This window comes from Tachypleus tridentatus, chromosome 1 (genome assembly GCF_004210375.1).
Source record: "Tachypleus tridentatus isolate NWPU-2018 chromosome 1, ASM421037v1, whole genome shotgun sequence".
In the NCBI taxonomy this organism is placed as follows: domain Eukaryota; kingdom Metazoa; phylum Arthropoda; class Merostomata; order Xiphosura; family Limulidae; genus Tachypleus; species Tachypleus tridentatus.
Window position 1 is genome coordinate 30,970,180 of NC_134825.1, and position 20,408 is coordinate 30,990,587.

The window sequence follows — 20,408 nt, forward strand, 5'->3', positions numbered from 1 at the left end:
ACACTAACTGAGACATTTATATCCAAAACTTTAAAAGTTATATTAATTAGTTTATAGTAGCTGAGTCTTACTGTTGTGCGTGAGACTGTAGTTTGAGGTACTTAACAAGAGTTTACTAGTTTTAAGCCGAGTAAACTAGACGGAATACTGCTGTTAGTATGTTGGCATTTCCTTGAATTTCCTGTTCAATTTGTAGGTTTATTAATCGGTTACGTAAAACCTTGGTATGCACCTTAATGCGATTGGGTAAAAATCGTCTGTAATAAAGATACATACTATAAACTATTTGTCTTCAAAAATATTAATTTACCAACGTTAATTCTGCAACTCAACAAGTTTGATAGAAGGTCAGTTTATTATAATTTTACCAACATTATGTTGTAAATCACCAAATTCCGATCTCTGTTATATTCCAAGTCACCTAAAATAGCACTTGGCATCGGACCCCTAGGTTCATAATGCGATATTCTTCCGAAACCATTTTAAATATGGAACGTAGCAATTGAAAATGATCCATCAACCCATAATCTACTATACTTTTCTGACAATTATACTCACAGGTGTTGCTTTATCCGCATGACTGATTTTATGTTGAAGCAGAACTTTTAGAAGTTAGCGAAGTGAAAAAGGTTGAACATTTTACGAGGTCTGAGGCTGAGAATACACGAGTTTTTACCTCCGTCGTTAAAACCAGTGTTTGGAAATTCACCTCAAAAGGTCGAATGGGATTGTAATCTTTGTTGTATCAACAACCTGAAACGGAGTTTTCCACACTGAGGTATGGTTCATAAAATAACCCCGTCTGTTGCTTTACTTTCTTGCGTCTTGTTACCTAGCCCTCTATTTTTCTACTTTTCATGATTTTAAAGAACATGCGATTCCGTGGCTCATGCTGTACAATATCGGAGAATGTGTTGATTATATTGCGAGAATAACGAAACCAGGCTTCGAGGTTTATGGGCCTTTATTATTTTACATCGGTTTTGTCCCGTAGAAAACGGCTCAATACTTGGCTTTGTGATGGAAGAATAGAGCAAAATACAACGTCTATACTCTCGTCATAGTAAACTTGGAGTAGATTTCAAAAACCTCACTCACAGTATCAGCTGAAGTCTTTTAGACGTTCTAGAAGAATGTGAGACTGCGTGGCTTCACACAGATGTGAGGGCTTTTCTCATTCCGACCCCCAACTCGTCTCCCCTCTTCACGGATAGACCCCCTACCTTCGTTTCATAGAAGAAGCTTCTCTGAATAGGCACTCCCCCGATCAGAATGCACACCTGTGAGCCCGAGTGGCTAAATCCCGAACTAAGGTCTACTCCACGATGGGAAAGACTGCTTGAAGAGGGATCAGTAGTGGACTAAACCGGGCGGATCATGCGCCTCAATGGATGCTTTGTGACTGTTAGGCCCAGTTCACAATTACGAACAGAGGTTTTCGTTTCACGGAGTGCTCGGCAATGTGTACTATGATTGATTTAAACTGCGAATGCTGGGAAGCGACGCGAAATATAAAGCGTTATAGTTCTGCAAGAATAGAGACCGCACCTCTACAGTGACTCTTATTATGTGTCTAACAGTGGGCTGTTGTGTCACCATCTGAGTCCATAAGGAAACCCATTCAAAACTTGAACTAAACACCATCGGAACGACGCTGTTCCCGCTTCAAAACTTGTCCTCTCCCGCTCCTGAATGGCCCTCACCGAAGCTATTGTTTAGCCTACTGTCCAGTAATGTATGCAGTACTTTCTGAGCATGCAGGCTTTTGTCTGAGAACAATCCTGTCAGTTTAAGTCGTCAAATCCTCATGCATGTTCATCTCTGTGAGCAAAACCACTTTTCCTGAAAGTATCGGCACGATGAAAACCTAGTGTATAGCAAGAGCTCGTAGCTTAGGCTTAACTTCACACATGAAACTGGTTAGTGACTGTCGTAGTTGTTATTGTGGATGTTTCATACGTAGATATGATCGAAAACTTGTTAGCTGCAATAAAAGGAGTAAAAAGAAACGTGGATGTTTAAATACCAGTATTTTATTTCAGTTTCAGCTTCCCTTTAGCTCAGTGGTAAACTTGTGATTTATCATTCTCGGAATAGGGGTTCGATACCTTCGGTAGACACATTTTAAATAACCCATTGTGCATCCTTACTTTAAACAAGCAAACACATTTTTTTCACTATGGGTTAATTTTCATGTTAGCACATTTATAGAGGTGGTCATGAATGATGTGATACTGGTGCAAATTTGGAGGGATATTTTAGGTGCTGTATGGTACGTCACGAACGTGGAGTGTCAGTCAATCATGATGACAGTTTAACTGAAACGAGCGCCACAACTGAAAAAAGTTGATAAACGACGTTGCTGAAAGGGGCGGGAAACTGACGCATAGGTTTACTTAGCGTTCTCTGTTCACACCCACGTTTATTTTTTACGTTACGTTGACCAACAGGTAACAAACAAAGAGAAATGAATATAGTTGTGTTACAACACGTCCGACTGTGTCCGCTTTTAGAACCCAACTAAGGTTTGGTCCACTATCTTTTAGAGATATAAAATGCGAAGTACACTTCATGACAGTGAATACTGCAAGTAATAGAGTAAAATGTACAGACTTAAACGTTGTTCAGCGATCATATAACTTCGTTAAACAACACAATATTAACGACCTTCTCTAGTTTCGCTGTGGTTCACGAGCTTCTACATTTTCAAGTAAATAATACACGCATTGAGAGCTTTGTTAAAAATGGCCTGATGTTATAGATGAATTCTAGTAAAACTACCGTGTTTCTCCGAAAATAAGACAGGGCTTATATTAATTTTCACTCCAAAATATGACACTAGGGCTTATTTTCGGGGGATGTCTTATTTTGATATATTAAAAAAATGAAGTTACAAAGTAAAACTATTAAACTAACCATTTAAAATAAACTATTATTAAACTATTAAACTAACTGATTAATACTTAAACAAACTAATTAACTAACTATTAAACTAATTAATAAATTAATTTTTTTTATTTCTTTCCTCTTCCTGCCACTCTTAACTAGGGCTTATTTTAAGGGTAGGGCTTATATTAAAACTATCCCCAAAAATCACACTAGGTCTTATTTTATGGGTAGGTCTTGTTATCGGAGAAACACGGTACGACAAGAACTGTTGGAAGGATTGTTTAACTGTTGTTAAACTGTGTGTTTAACGTTTGGCCTATTTTAGCGATTTGCTTATCAATTGCTGTGGGAAAAACAGTGTGTCTTGAAAGGTTCACGTACATATATATGTATGTGTGTATTTATGATTATTTAGTCGTAAAAACAATGCTCAGGTTATGGCGAAACGCCGAATTATGGGTTATTAGTATATGTATGAAAAGCATTACCAGAAAAACTTATTACAAAGGATATTAAATTTCCATGTTACTCAGGGCTAAACTTCGAAAATATCTGTTAGTTAGGACTTACTTGTATTTATTAAGAGGCATCCAAAAGTTTTCCCTACCAAGTTCATTAATATGTTTCATCAGTCGTTAATCCGATTTGTGTAATTTAGGAAAATAATTATTTTACATTCCCAGCTTCACTAGTATGAAGAGGCACTGCATAGTCACCTCTCAATGTTTTAAATTAGTGATGTCAAATATTTTCTCAACCCAAACGAGCCGTTTTTGCATATAAAAATGTTTTAAATTATTTGGCAAATTGTACAAAATGTATAGTTCTTTGTTTTCAGCGTGAAGCCACAGAATGAGGTATCAATGCTCTGCCCATTGTGGGGAATTGTTTGTTTATTGTTAATCGATGAACTATGTGATGAGCTAACTGTAATGTGTTCATCCCACCACTGGTACTGAAACCCAGTTTTTAGCGTTACAGGCCTCTTAACTTGCGCTGTGCCACTGGGAGAAGAGAGAAAATTGAACCCCTACTGTACATAAGCGTCCAACACACGGGACAGATGGGACATACTTTATCATTAACAACTACGTTAAACTAATTTAGATTTTATTTGCCCCACCCCATATTTACCAACAGTGTTAGGCTCCAGTGTTACTAGTTTTTACGCACGTAATTTTTAAAAATCGTAATATTAGTGTTAAAACTCATCAGAAATTTATATTTCGTTTGACAAATGTTTGTTCTTATGTGGTAAAGAGGTGTCAGTGAACAAATGTTGAACTTATAATGACGTTTGTAAATCTTAGCGAGCTTAATAACGTTTTGTGTGTGTGTGTGTGTTTTTTTTTACAGAAGTATAATATTCAAACTAGAATTTGATAAGAACTTTCTAGTTTTACTCGCAAACTTTTACAATAACAAAATAGCCTCGAAGTCTGAAAAGGCGCTTAATATCAAGATCATAATTTATCAGAACTCATTTTATTTGATTGTTTGAATGCATAATCTCACAAGATGTTTTGGGTTATTCAACAGATTTCGTCAAACAATACGTCTCAGTTGATGCAAACAAACGAAAAATCGTAAAACCGAATCTTTGTTCTGGTTCAAGTGAGATGTGTCGAACCATGGCCTTACCAGGGTTCGAATAGTAGTATTCATATCGAAAATTATTAGTTTTGATTTCGTTTTATAGGGTTTCCCCTCTGGTACAGCGGTAAGTCTATGGATTTACAACGCTAAAATCAGGGGCGTAATTCCCCTCGGTGGACTCAGCAGATAGTCTGATGTGGCTTTGATATAAGAAAACACTCGTTTTACAGGATTTTACCAATTATTTAATACCTATTGAATGAAATATGCAATGTGAAATTCTGAACAGATTTTTAAATGCGTCTGTTTCCCGGCAGTCTTTAACGTGGATTTTTATTATACTTGAACTCTCGGTGATAAACCCGCCACAGTACTCAACTACATAAGCATATCCTTCGACGAGCAGTTAAAGAGAGATGACTACCTCAGTCATCATCCCAAAATATAACAAGCAAAGACTGCGCTGAAATGAAATCGTCGTATACTAGAAAGCTATACACTGCATTAGATATTTTCTAAATATTATTACACACGTAAATTACACGATTTTTACTGCTTTATTTAACCCCATTCCCATTTTTTCTACACTAACTCTAAAAATGTTCGAAAAAAAAAGTATGAAACTACTGTATTAACTATACTCTAGTCTGCATTAACCAGGTCAGCCGGTGGCTTAACGGAAGTTAAGGACTCATATCACTTAAAAGCTGGTTTCTATAACAACGGTGGACAGAGCACAGATAGCCCATTATATAACAACTGTCTGTTAATCAAACAGAAAACTTTCTTGTTACCTTCTTTTATTCATTCACCACCTGTTTGCACTTAACAACATACAAACAAAGTTAAAAGACAAGAAGAAAAAAATGTAAACTTAGCAACATTAAAACATCGTTTAAAAGTAAAATGCGCAGTTGCAACTCATGTGAATACTCATATCTTGAATTGCAATTATGTAAACAAACAACAACTGTGAAACATTGACACAATACAGTAACTTATGAGACTCAGCACAAAGAACTAACATTTTTGTTTTATTGAATACAATGGTTATAGCAACAAGAATCTAAATAAATATGTTTTTAGCTGTGATAATGTTATTCAGAGAAACATATTTTTGGAACACTTGGAACTTGGTTTTTATTAAATTAATTCTTGTAATGAATCAGTGCTTTAGCTGCTGGTAGTATTTATAATTTATTTTTATTGTTGAAGATCACATTTCACATTATATTTTATTAAAGTGAATTATTTATTGAAAGTTTTAATTTAAATTACGTGAAATGACCTTTTATGCAACGTTTTATGCATAAAAGCTGATGTGAATAAAATCATAACAAATTTCTGGAATCTTAATTATTTATTTTTAAATTCATTATTTTTTCTCAATAGTAGTTGGTATTTTTAACCTGAAACATGACTAAACAGCTATATAAGAGAGTCCTGATCAAAGAAAAGGCAGTTGAACAGCAGAATCCACAACAGGTGGACTTTGAACTAAATAACAGGATTAACTGTCTCTCTTATAACGCATCTAGAACGAACTAAGCCGTGAAATGGGGTTAGTGCCTTCGCCACGCGACCCCTAAACGTTTGATAACAGTTTTTTTTGTTTATTTTACAGATGTTTCCCATTTGATAACTCTAATGGTGGGAAAAGGCTTTTATCGTTAAATTCCGAACTCATTAGTGTTTACACGCGACCTATTGGGCAGAGACTACGAAATATTTATTAATTTTGTTTGAATTTCGCGCAAAGCTACTCGAGGGCTATCTGCGCTAGCCTTTCCTAATTTAGCATTGTAAGACTAGAGGGAAGGCAGATAGTCATCAACACCCACTGCCAACTCTTGGGCTACTCTTCTACCAACAAGTAGTGGGATTGACTGTTACATTATAACGCCCCCACGGTTGGGAGGGTGAGCATGTTGGGTGCGACCGGGATTCGAACCCGCGACCCTCGGATTACGAGTCGAACGCCTTAACACGCTTGGCCATGCCGGGCCGCATAGATATAAAACAAGAAAAAAAATATAAACTAAAATTAATCGTAATTATCAATTATTTTTTCTAAAATCGACATACTTTTGTAATTTGACCATTCATATTAATTTCCGCTGCGATTACCCAATGGCGAAACTTTGAGGTTCCCTCTCTATATATATCAGAAATTACCCTATGTTTTAGCGAACATTCAGTATAAAAGGATTCAGAAAAACGTGTCACGATAAAATTCAAAGACTAGTTTTGAAACTAGATCAATGTTGTTCGTAAGAGAGGTAAAACTTCAACAAACTAAGGTTTCCTCTTCTTTTTTTTTAGGAAGCACTCTGAAAAAAACGTGTTCTTATAAAACTAATATAAGCTTGTAAGTTGTGCAAGATAGCATAAGAAAACTTAAATTAAAACAGTGATAACTCAGCAATGGTTAAACAGTGAACTTAAAAAGTCCATGACTCATGGAAAGTATCTTATTTTTTAGCGCGAAAGCTCGAAAAAAGGAAGTAGAAATAGGATTTGGTTTTTGTTGAATTTTGCGCCAAGCGTCCCTAATTTAGCTGTTTAAGACTATAGGGAAGGTAGCTAGTTATCACCACCTACTTTTATCAATGAATAGTGGGATTGACCATAAACTCTTAGCACTTCCACGGCTGAAAGGGCGAACATGTTTCGAGTGACTGGGATTCCACCCCACGACCCTAAGATTATGAGTTGCGTGTCTTAACCACCTGGCCATGTCGGGCTGCAGAAAATAAGAAGGTTTGGAAAATGAAATAGAATCTCTTATAAAGCTTTTGCAAAATAACGCAATAAAATATTTCTTTCGTCAGTAAAGGATAGGTGATGAAGACTTTACAAAAGTGTTAGTGGATTCTGCAGACGATGTGAAAATCACTGGAAAACTTCAGTAAATTTGCTCACGAAAAAGGAAAACGTTTTGATGAGTTTATCTTTGATCCACAGCAAAAATCCAAAGTTATTTACTTTTAAAGAAGTGTCGACGTAAGTTACGTAACCCTTTAATCTATTTAAGAGTTACCAGCAAATGCAGATACATAACCCATTGTTCGTGTCCTATGCTTCATTGCTATCTTGTTGGAAAATGTTCAAGGGCCTTGCTGAAATACTGCTTGAATTTCCAGATCGGTTTATCAGATGGCGATTTGCATTATGTCAATGTTACATATTTCCGAGTCGAAACGCAGCTCCTCTAGCGGAGAGTGAATAAAATAACTTCGAAAATGGTAGTGAAGTGCATGTACAGAAATATATTATCACTGTCATTTTCCACCACCTTTGTCGCGTTGTGGATTCTATTAGCTTTGCCCATTATTACCGCTGACGGAGAAAAAATCTTTTCCAAAATCAAGTTTGCTAAAACCTTTCAGAGATTAATCACACTACAAATAAAACTATGTGCATTAACAGTTTCGCGGTGAGTCAGGGGTAAGCTCGCAGATTTACAACGCTAAAATTCGGCGTTCGATTCCCCGGACTGGAAAATACATAAATAGCATATTGTGTGGTCTTGCACGTTATAAAATAAACAAAACCAGGGAGACGGGCAGTGATTTCGGCTAAGTGTGAAATTGCACATAAAAAGGGGAGCTGAAATCAACAGTTTCACCTCAAGATAGATAGTAAAGTGAACCTTCTTTAATTGTGAAATGCGTGATTGGCCCCATAATCACGAGTTTAGTCTTAATGTAACAATCTTTCGGATACTAATCGTACGGTTTTGCTGCACAATTAAAAGTGGAGAAGGGGCAACAGAATAATAAAATCTTGACTAGCGTTTTTTTATTTTAAACTAAACACAGACTGGACTATTTGTTGTGTTTATTTTCAACTAAACACAGACTGGTCTATTTGTTGTGTTTATTTTAAACTAAATACAGACTGGACTATTTGTTGTGTTTATTTTAAACTTAACACAGACTGGGCTATTTGTTGTGTTTATTTTAAACTTAACACAGACTGGGCTATTTGTTGTGTTTATTTTAAACTAAACACAGACTGGGCTATTTGTTGTGTTTATTTTAAACTAAACACAGACTGGGCTATTTGTTGTGTCCATCGAGGAAGAATTTAACACCGCTGATTTTTAACGTTGTAAGTCGTAAACGACTAAGACAGAGTATCTAGGACTTGTTCTGTCCAATTATCCTTCCGAGTCGCTTCTCTCACGTAATCCGAGGGTCGCAGGTTCGAATCCACGTCACACCAAATATGCTCGCCCTTTCAGCCGTGGTGGCGTTATAACGTTACGGTCAATCCCACTATTCGTTGGTAAAAGAGTAGTCCAAGAGTTGGCGGTGAGTGGTGAGGACTAGCTGCCTTCCCTCTAGTCTTACACTGCTTAAATTAGGGACTGCTAGCGCAGATAGTCCTCGAGTAGCTTTGCGCGAAGTTTAAAGCAAACCACACCCAAAAAAAAGATATTATATTTTGAAATTTTCTGAAAAATAATATACATTGTGGTTTGGACTATAAATAATGCACCCAAAAAATGCTAATTTCGTAAAATACCCCCAACAATGCAACTTAACTATACACTGATAAAAATTTGTTTTCGGATAATACTAAGCATTTTATTTACACCGATGAGCATCAAAAAGTTATAGTATAAAGTAGCGCGTTTTCTTCTTTTAATTTTTATTTTAGGATTAACACCACTTTCTGTGCAATAAGCTCGAATATAATCTTTCGTTTGTGCATGAATACATCGGGTCGGTTAACGGCCAGAATGCATATCAAATTCTAGACAAATCCATTTCACACACAAGACGGGAAGAATAGCGTTTTATACAATAAGTGAATAGACCAAAGCGCAGCATACATCTTGCCAAACAATGACTGCTGGTCTCTTGTCCACAGCTGGCAACATGTTGATGTGATGATCTTTTGTCTTTCTCCCCTTGCAGAGGAGATTATCAGAACTTGGCTGACAAGAAGATCGTGACAACGATAAATTTGAGAACCGTAAAACAAGTTATTAAGGTACGGACATGAACGACCATTGTCAGGAATTTTAAATTTGACAAATTCAGCCTAGTCAATGAAGTAAAGAAATATTCTACTAGCCCTAAGTACGTCTTTTCAGTTCGTAGACGGTAACTCTCTAAATGCAGTGGTTACTGGAACACCTCAAAAATTTAGTAATTCTAACTGACATTTAAAAAAAATATCACCACTATTTAGTGCCGGACTGTGATCTGAGGTGCCACGGTTCGCATCCCGTTATTCCCTTCCTGCCCCCACACAAATCGCACTTTGTACTTTGATGACGTAAGTACAATATGAGAGTGCGAGCTACATTCCACTGTTTAGTATGAAGGGAGTTGGCAGTAGATGGGTGTTGACTAATTGTCTTTTCTCGTCTATTATTTCAAAAGTTAGTGGCCCGGCATGGCCAAGCGTGTTAAAGTGTTTGACTCGTAATCCGAGGGTCGCGGTTTCGAATCCCGGCCGCACCAAACATGCTCGCCCTTCCAGCCGTGGGTCCGTTATAATGTGACGGTCAATCCCACTATTCGTTGGTAAAAGAGTAGCCCAAGAGTTGGCGGTGGGTGGTGATGACTAGCTGCCTTCCCTCTAGTCTTACACTGCTAAATTAGGGACGGCTAGCGCAGATAGCCTTCGAGTAGCTTTGCGCGAAATTCAAAACAAGCAATCAAAACTTAATAACAACGAACGCAAATAACCTTGTTGTAGCTTTACGCGAAATGTAACTGACATGCTGTTATTTATTTGAAACTGAATGATTATTAACACGTGGTACAAATGTGATGTAAAATATTAAATAATTAATTTAATGGTTGTGCATTTCAAAAACAACAATAGTCAGAAGTAAATTAAGAGTATGTCTAATAAGACATGTTTACTCTACATGTTTATCTTACTATTAAGCACGCCCTCTCAGCCGTGAGGGCGTTATAATGTGACGGTCAATCCCACTATTCGTTGGTAAAAGAGTAGCCCAACAGTTGGCGGTGGGTGGTGATGACTAGCTGCCTTCCCTCTAGTCTTACACTGCTAAATTAGGGACGGCTAGCACAGATAGCCCTCGAGTAGCTTTGTGCGAAATTCCAAAACAAACAAACAAACAATACTATTAAGATATCTGATTAATAAACTCGAAAGTGATAAAACCAAAACGTTAAAGACACGAGCCGAAATTTAGTACAAGTATGAAAAATATGACCAAAAGGAAATTTCATAAAGTAAGGTGCAATTTCAGATTTTCCAGAAGTAGACTTTTAAGCATTCTTTTCGAGTTCGAATGAAATGAGTTCTTAATCAGTGATGACGAGAAAACCCACTTGTAGAGAAAAATATATATGTAAAAACGGCTGGTTTGAAATGAGTTCTTATTAATTCGCTGGAGGACAGAACATGATGGAAAGAAAATTTCTCAGAGCGGAGTGTTCAAGTTATCATGGAAAGCTTCAACATTTCATTTATGATTGCTTCACACCAGTTATATATTGCTGCTTTTGTTTAATAACTTGGGACAGAAATAAATCGAAACCTATTGACTACAGCATCATATTCCAGTCACATTTTTAGGGCATGTATGACATACAGGTTAATTTTTACCCAGAGCAGTACGAGTAGTCACATTTACCTTAGGCATGGGTTACGTATGGTGACATATTTATCCAACATTTTTATACGGAGTAGTTTTTATTGAGATATAAAATACATACAGGATAATGTTATTCAGTATTCAGAAGATAAGATGAAACGTTGGTTTCGTTTCAAGTCTAAGATGTATAATATACACCAAGTCTCCTTTACCTAAAACATAAAGGTTTTTTTAAAGTCATTTTTTATCTGGAACAATATGTTGTCATTCTTAACGGGTTCGTGGAACATCCATTTGATTACATGTGTGTGTGAGGTGAATTTTACCTGGAAGAAATGGTAGGTATTGAGTTATTTGTGTTCAGTATGGTACGCTGGATAATTTTTTATTTGAGACAATAGTTATATGTGACCATCTTTATTTAATAGGTAGGTTTGGGGTTACTTTTAATTAGAACATCAAGCGTGTAAGGGAATCAGGTATTTATTGGATCCCTTTTATACAGTATTTTTTTATCTGGAGCAGAAAGTATATTAAAGGGAGTTGTCTTCAACTGGTACAAAATCTTTAAAGTTCTATATTATATAGAACATGTGAGAGAGGTGTGTTTATCTACCAGAACAGTAATAATAATAGCTCTCTCTCAGTGGGTCAACATCTATAACGCTAAAGTGCGGGATATGATCCCTGTGGTGGATAAAAAAAAAGAAAGAAACGGATAAAAACCATAAAATTAATCAATTATAAGAAACTAGATACAAGAAGCAACATTTTAGCAATAATGTCTCGTTCACAAATTTAATGAGTTAAATTAAGATCACAACAGAGAAAAATGTCACGCTTTCCTCCTATGAAACTGAAAGTCCCTGATTCGTTGTCGCGCATCCAAGGGTACAATGGATTTAAGTGCACAACGACTGACAACAGATGTTTCTAACAAGAGCGTGGTCTTTCATTCAAAATTAAGCTTCTTGTTTACGGCTCCAGAAAAGCCATCGATTCCAGCAGGCCTTTCGCATCATTATTCTTCTGAGAAGAAAAGACTCAATGCATGAGAGAATAGCGTCATCTGGTTGTTAGTGTGGTATTAAATGGCTATTCATGTCCAAACACTAGTGTTCAATACTGAAGCGTCATCCTCTGCTACTATATATCAGTTCTTTCACACATGTGAATGTGTTGTTTTTATTTTAACCATATACTGCTCCTCTTTTTCAACTTTACCCCTCCCCCTTTCTAGCAACACTTCGCTTCCATTTTTTACGAGCGATTAAAATCTCCATTCATCACTGAAATATAATTGTTGGTTTTCAGTGTCAAAAAAGTGTGATACGAATTTAAAATATTTAAAATTCATTACAAGGAACGCAGATAGAGCAGAAACTGGTCGGAATAATTGTTAAAAGAAATAACAATGATTGAACAATATAAATTACATACATTAATAAAGAATGTTTTTTCTTTCACGTCCAAGATAAGTTTGTATCAGTTCGCCAATTCTTAGTAATGTTTGTTAGTTTAAGTCCGTTGCGAGGAGTCGATCCCAGGATTTTACGAACGAACCCCCTTCTGCAGGAGTTACCTACATTTACTTTTTATTTCCTTTGATTTTAGCCTCTCATAAAATTGCTTTTGTAACATTGTGCACACATGCTGAAATAGGATTTTTATACTTTTCACAAATATTTATTTGTAGTGGTAATAAAGGAACCGATACATATTTCGGATATTTTCGTTCCTGAGCACAGAGTCCTCCGGTGGTACAACGGTAAGTATACGGATGTACAACGCTAAAATCAGGGATTCGAGTCCTCTCGGTGGGCTCAGCAGATACCCCGATGTGGCTTTGCTATATGCAAATACAAACACGAAAGGCCGTAAAGTTACACATGAAACTAGTTCCACTTTGGACTAAGATGAGCCCCTACCCACTCTGTGTGTGTGTGTGTTTTCTTATAGCAAAGCCACATTGGATTATCTGCTGAGACCACCGAGAAAAAGATTCGTTAGTTGGTTTGGAATTATTTCATTTGGTTACTTTCGTATTTTTCTCTCCTGAGAGTAGATGGTACCACTAAGCTTCTAAGTGACAACTCTGTGGTAAGTTTTCGGACTTGCAATGCTGGAATCTGAGGTCCCATTCCCCGCGGTGAACTGAATGCAAATAGTTCATTGTGTAGCTTTGCATTAAAATAAATTAGATCAGAGAACAATAGTAGTAAAACATTTGAAATAGTGTTGTTGTACTTTTAATTTAAGCAAAAAACTGTTTCAATTATATGTTTGTAGTTTATATTTAAAATTTAATACATTTAGCCAACTATACAAAATATTAAATATCCATACATGAACACAAGTCTAAAAATTACAGTATCTGAAATAATTACGGAAACGTATAGGTGATATACCTACAGTACAATGCATTATTACACAAGGCGATCATTTGTTTGAAGTTAAGCACAAAGCTACACAATGGGTAATCTGTGCTCTGCCCACAAAGGATATGGAAGCCTGGTTTCTAGCATTGCAAGTCTGCAAACACACCGCTATGCCAGAGGGAGGGGGCTATAGAAAACGAAAAAGAAAAGCGGATAAGTTGTAAAATATACAATAATTTTGCGTTTGCTTTAAACAGATCAGTAAAACGTCTTTAGTGTACAAGACGTTAAAGTTGAGGCGTCCAAAAAACAAAATCACACTCTTCACTCTGTATTTATTGGTGCATTATCATCGTCAAGATCAAATGTCACTAAATTCATCGTAACTTTATCTATGTATGATTTTTGAAAGCGTACTGTATTATTACCCATAATTCAGCCGTTGTATGGTTGTCGTATGACTGTCTCAGCTTTCATACAAACCCATATAACCTTGATAATATTCTTGTTGGGAAATTTAAGCAGAAGAAAGTATTGTTATTAGTATTTCATCAGCATATACTTTCTTTCCAGGTATTGTCTCACTACATTAGCTGCACGTTTAGAAGTCTGTTTTTTTTTTTTTATAAATACCCAACCGAAAGGTCTTGATCTGAAAGAATGACATAATGAATAAAATCCTTCTTGCACCAATGTTACTAATTTTATGTAAATTACCAACAACATTGGTGACATAACAGCTCAATTTACTATGACCCTCAACATGTTTCACTATAAGTGTTGTTCAATGATTGTTTTTTGGTGGGTTTTTTTTTCAATTTCGCGCAAAACTACACGAGAACTATCTGCGCTAGCCGTCCCTAATTTAACAGTGTAAGACTAGAGGAAATGTAGCTAGTCATCATCACCCACCGCCAACTCTTTTACCAATGAATTGTGGGACTGAGCGTCACATTTTACGCCCCTACAACTGAAAGAGCGAACACATTTGGTGCGACAGAAATTTCAACCCGCAAGGTTGATAATGTAGTGACTAATATATGCGTGCATGGCCAGGTATGTAAGGCGCTCGACTCGCAAACTACGGTTTGTGGATTCGAATCCCCGTTCCACCTACCTCTTTCAGTAGTGGGGGCGTTATATTGTGACGGTGAATCTTTCTTTGTCGAAAGAGTAGTTCAAAAGTTTGGCGGTGGGTGGGTGAGTAGTCTTTCACTGCTAAATTATGGACGGCTAGTACAGATAACCGTTGTGTAGCTTTGCGCGAAATTTAAAACAAGAAAAATGAGATAAACTTTTCTTGTTTAATCAATCTTTTCTTAGCTTGTTGTAACTAAAGGATACGAACGTTAAGACTGGTTTGTAAGAGCTAACATATCAGAAGTCCTGAAAAAAACAACACGAAATTGTGCTAATCTGTCAAACTATCATAAATAACATATACCAAATAGAAGTATGTTTTCTTGCTATCTCTATGTGACCAATATACGAAAAGAAAAACAAGCCTATCTTTCATATAAAAAAAGTTACAGTAACATAAATGTAAAGTTACGAAATGGGCTCTCTGTGCTGTGCCTACCACAGGTATCGAAAACGAGTTTTTAACTTTATCAACTTTTACGCTTACTGCCGAGCTACTAGGGGCAATAGAGAGTTTGTCTGTTTGTTTTTGAATTTCGCGCAAAGCTACTCGAGGGCTATCTGCGCTAGCCATCCCTAATTTAGCAGTGTGAGACTAGAGGGAAGGCAGCTAGTCATCACCACCCACCGCCAACTCTTGAGTTACTCTTTTACCAACGAATAGTGGGACTGAGCGTCACATTATTACGCCCCTACGATTGAAGGAGCGAGCACGTTTGGTGCGACAGATTTGAACCCGCAACCCTCAGATTACGAGTCAAACACCTTAACTATCTGGCCTTGAAACGATTTATTTCTCAATGCTATTGGAAATTGTTCCAAAAACACGAGAATTTTCCTAAATTTGTTAACATCAAATTATTAACCTGGGATAGAGATAATTTGCTCCCTCGAAAAATATAACTGGTAATAACTAGAGCACTATTATTAATGGTGTTTCTTACAGTAAATTTAGTGAAACTAAAATAAGAAAGGTACCAGTAAACAAGTGTGAAAGTTAGTTTACCCTACCTTATATTTCAAAAACAGTTCTCTCCCCACCCCCCTTTTTATGGCTGAACAATGAAATCTAAGTGGGAGGTGTTAAATAGGTTTCATCAATAAATATGATTGGCTACTCGCCGAATTCCAACCTATTCGTCAAATTGACTGTAACAGAATAACGCTCCCACGGCTGAAAGGGCAAGCATGTTTGGTGTGACGAGGATTAGAACCCGCGACCTTCAGATTACGAGTCAAACGCCTTAACCTACCTGGCCATTTGTGCTGGAAGCCTCGAGTACATTTACCACAATACTGCTTGTAACAGTACAACTGTCCTTAGTTTTATATGCTTTATTTTAACGTGGTACCGTATGATTTTTCGTGAAAAAATACTAAACATGATTATTAGTGGCCAAAATTTGAGCAGCTTGGATTATGATGATGACAGTTTTAACAACTGGTTCAGATAAAAAAGCTGAAAAATGCAGACAAAATTGTTAATGAATGTGAGAAGAAGTGTTTAAGTATTAATTGTGGGAAAAGAAATGCTTGACTATTACAAAGATCATCCCTGTAGATATGGTCAAAATCTATAAGATAAGACAAGTTTAATTACCTAGATAGCTTAATAACATCAACGGACATGAAGATATTTTGTCATGAGCAGATTGCAGGAGAAAGCTGCTGACCAACAACAGAAAGACTTGGGAGTTTCTTGGATACTTTGTGAAAAAAGAAGAAATTGAACATCTAGTTGTAACTGGAGAGACTGTGGAAGACAGTGACTTTTGACAAGAGTTAATCTAAATTGATGAATATATCAACACTGGATATTTTCTCTTAAATAAAAGATCTCTGAGGGAGACCATGGTCACCAAAGTCCTGTTTGGAGTTGGTACACAGCGAGAGACTGTATGATTGGTTCAATGACAACCAATCATTGTAAACTATAAACTCGTATCTGTAACACAATGCAGTTAATTTTCATACAAAAGAGAAGTGCAATTTCTTGTATTTTAATTTTCTTCTAATTCTGTTAACAGTTTCAATAATGTTTTCCTACACTGTATGTTTATGTATTTACTATTTTCCAAACAGTTTATTATTGTCTCAGAAGTATCTTAGATTTAGTTTCAGAACTTTTAACTTATACGGTGACATACAGGATATTATATTTTCTAAACTTTTCTCCCGAAACCGAAAAATATATACTTAAGAATTTTATTTTTGTTTACACCCACTATATTTTAAATTAAATGTATGAACAATTCACCTTTTTCTAAACACATGTCGTAATAATGAATTTATATGACAGATTACAGATTTTCATGATTTCAAGATGAGATATTACAGCACTAGATTTCGTTTAAAAGCAAGGTCGAATGGATTTTCAGACGTAAAAAATCTAGCTAAATGCCTCACTTGGATAACCGAAAAGTTATAGTTGCAAGAGAGATACTACTTAATGACGTATTACTAACTAGTGAAAATACTTACAAATACATGTATTTTAAAGCAAAACACTGGTTGAATGTTATTTACATGAAAATTTCATGTAAGTGGAGTAAGAAAGTGTTTAGTAAGTGCAAACATTTAATTTTAACCAAAGTAAATAATTGCTAATAAAGAAATATCGTGTTTCTGCTCAGCTGCAAGTCTTGAGACGCTAAAAAATGAGTTTTGTTTGTTTGGAATCAAGCACAAAGTTATACATTGAGTCATCCGTGTTCTTTCTACCATGAGTATCGGAATCTGGTTTCTGTTGTAAATCAGCAGTCTACTGGAGGGCATTGAGTTTTGATACCCGTGGTAGGCAGACAGAGCTAACCCCTTCTGTAACTTTGCACTTGACAACAACCAGTCTTCTATTTCTTTATGATGTAGCCTAATTTATCGAAATTTTATAATATTCTTGATTTTTTAATTTTTTGTTCATAGTCTTTTGTTCAGATATCCTATACAAAAAATACTTATCAATCTGATAAACATAATTCATAGAATAATCAAGAAATACTTATAAATTAAAACACTAACAACTTTTTAAAACTATTCACAGTATTATTAAAACAATGTTAAGTTGATGGAAAGTATTTGTGATAGGCTTGGGATACTTACATTATTCACAGTTCTACTTGTTTAGAATGGAAATGCATTTTGTTTTAAGTTATTAATTTGAAAACTATCTTGAGATTCACTTTTCTTTCTCAGTAAGTTCTTTATTTTAATTTTATTAACTTTAAATCATTCAACTTCCACAGATAAACCATAATCTCTATTATGACATTTTCATAGCTAATAATACTCACCCAATAGCTCAGTATTAAGCCTGAGGGCTTATAATGCTAAAAATTGGGTTTAAATATCTGCTGTGATCAGAACACACACTGTCTATGATTAATAGTGAAATAAGCAGAACTTAATGATGAACAACCTTCAACTTAACACACTTCATCTTTTAAGTAAGAAACAAATTGTTAGTTTCCTGCACCACTGCATATTTGTCAACACCATCTTCAAACAAACTTTTCAAGGTAACCATTCTTTCCTTTTGATCATATCACCATGAAAGAGATTTGTCAATGTTCACATCCTACCACCTTCTGTGTTAACTTGCAAACAATTAGTTGTATCCTATGAATAAACAGTGTATACAAGTTTCCTCACATTCAACATCCTTAAGGACTCGGTTAACTCAATATCAAAATATGCTGAGGAGTAGAACCTGCAGTTTTACATCTAGTAGTACTGTAGCTTTTCCACAGGAATTTCAGATATGTCTCCATTAATTTACATGGACAGATAATCTCACCCATTTTTGTGAACAAAGGCTGGCTTTTTTTTTTTTTTTTTTTTTTAACAGCAAACGGAAAGCTTTACCTTTGTCATATAAAGTGAAAGTCATTTCTCTATATAACCTCAAACAGTTTCCAAAACAAATCTTAGCATTTAGTTTGGTGTAACGTCTCCACTTTAAACAAATAATTAATCATTATTTTGAAGAACTTGTTTCATTTTTGGTTGGGGTAACTGATTAAAAATATCTAATTACATATGAAAGGGTGAGCAAAATAGTCTGGGCACATCCCCACCCTACTTATAGTTCATGCAATAATTCATTACAAGGCTTTTGTTTTCTGCAATTGTGGCTAAAGAATTATGAAACAGGTGACTCTGAAACAAAATATCATTAAAGTTTTGCTACAGTCACACATACAGTATTAAGGAAGATGTCATAACATAGGATGATATGTCTATGTGCAAAGACAAACAGACATTTTGGATTATTAAATTTTGTTAAGTCTGTCAATACAAGATGTAGATATGTCGATATGCAGTAAATTTTCTTTCATGGACACTTTTTGGGAGGGGTGTCCAGACCTTTTGCACACCTTGTAAAATAAGTTTGTTTTTCCATGTTTTTTTTTTGCAACATTATTTCACAAATGGCATGAGCTACACTATATCACTTTGGATGATTTAATTTTAATAGTACTGATCTTGGTATCAAGCAGAATTCTATACATCATTAAAATAATCTTGAATATCCAAACCATCAAGCCACATACCAACCATAAAATGGAATGTATCAAGCATATTTTTCCTTTGTTTTAGTATAGGTAGTGTGATTATTGTCCACTTTTAGGAGCAACATAATAGCCCCTTCTAATCCAAGATATTCATATATTCACATCACAAGTATTTTCAGATAGGGATATCCTTTATGTTTAATGACATTATAAAGCACTGGAATGTGAATCAAATTAGTGCATTAGACCCTTCCAGAAAGAGACCTAGAATAAGTGGTACCTCAGCTGTTGTAAACCAAGTGAGGTTTTCCTAACAGGGAAGAATCTATGAATGAAATGTCTGATGTCACATGCCCTATGCACAACATAATCAAGGATATCTGGAATAGTGAGAAGTTACACAAGCTATTTGATCAACTGTTATATATCTGAGGCAGCTGGAGAATTAAATGGGTATGCAAGCCTCGGAATACATCACCTGTAGATTTCTGTTTAATTAAACTGTTGACAGACATTGATTGGTAAACTTCAAACAATGCATGGAAGGCTACTGGGGAGTGTTTTTATTTATTTATTTATTAACACGATAGCCTTGCATTGGAGACTTGCAATAGAGGCAGTGCTGCAAGTCTAATTTCAGGATACACATTTGTCACATAGATCACTGGATGTAATAGCATGGACTTCCATGAGGCTGTGACATCTAATATATTCAATATCTATTCCTTGAGGTCATTTACACCTTCACTTTTTTTAACATTGTTATTGTCATACAGTTCACAACAAGTCCAATTCAAATGCCATTAGCTCCATAATTCTGATCATGCTCTCTGTAAAATACCCCTGAGATTCCAGCTTCACATAAAGCAGATCATCTTCAATATCAAGAAGATTGCTGTGTCGTTTTCATAGTATTATTTATTTGAAAATGCTTCAGAACATGTGTGGCTCCATCCAAGAAAATGTACTATAGTAGTTACCAACTTACCTTCTGGATTGTTAAAGTAAATTATTGATTATTCCAGTGTTGTATGGGTAGTTTAGACAAAATTTGTGGAATAATACCATTTATGTAATCTTTCTCATGGGTTTACTGAAGTAGGCTATCATTTCTCCTTACCTTCTTATAATTATAGTAACAGAACTATTACATTGTCACCTATACATGGTAAAGGTATCTCAATATTTTAAAGTTACCACTGACAATGAATACAGCTTTAAGAGAACAGTAAATTCTTTCACATTTTACAATTTGAGCACAATCTGTTTAATTCAACAATTTGTACAAGAAGTTTTGCTAATAAG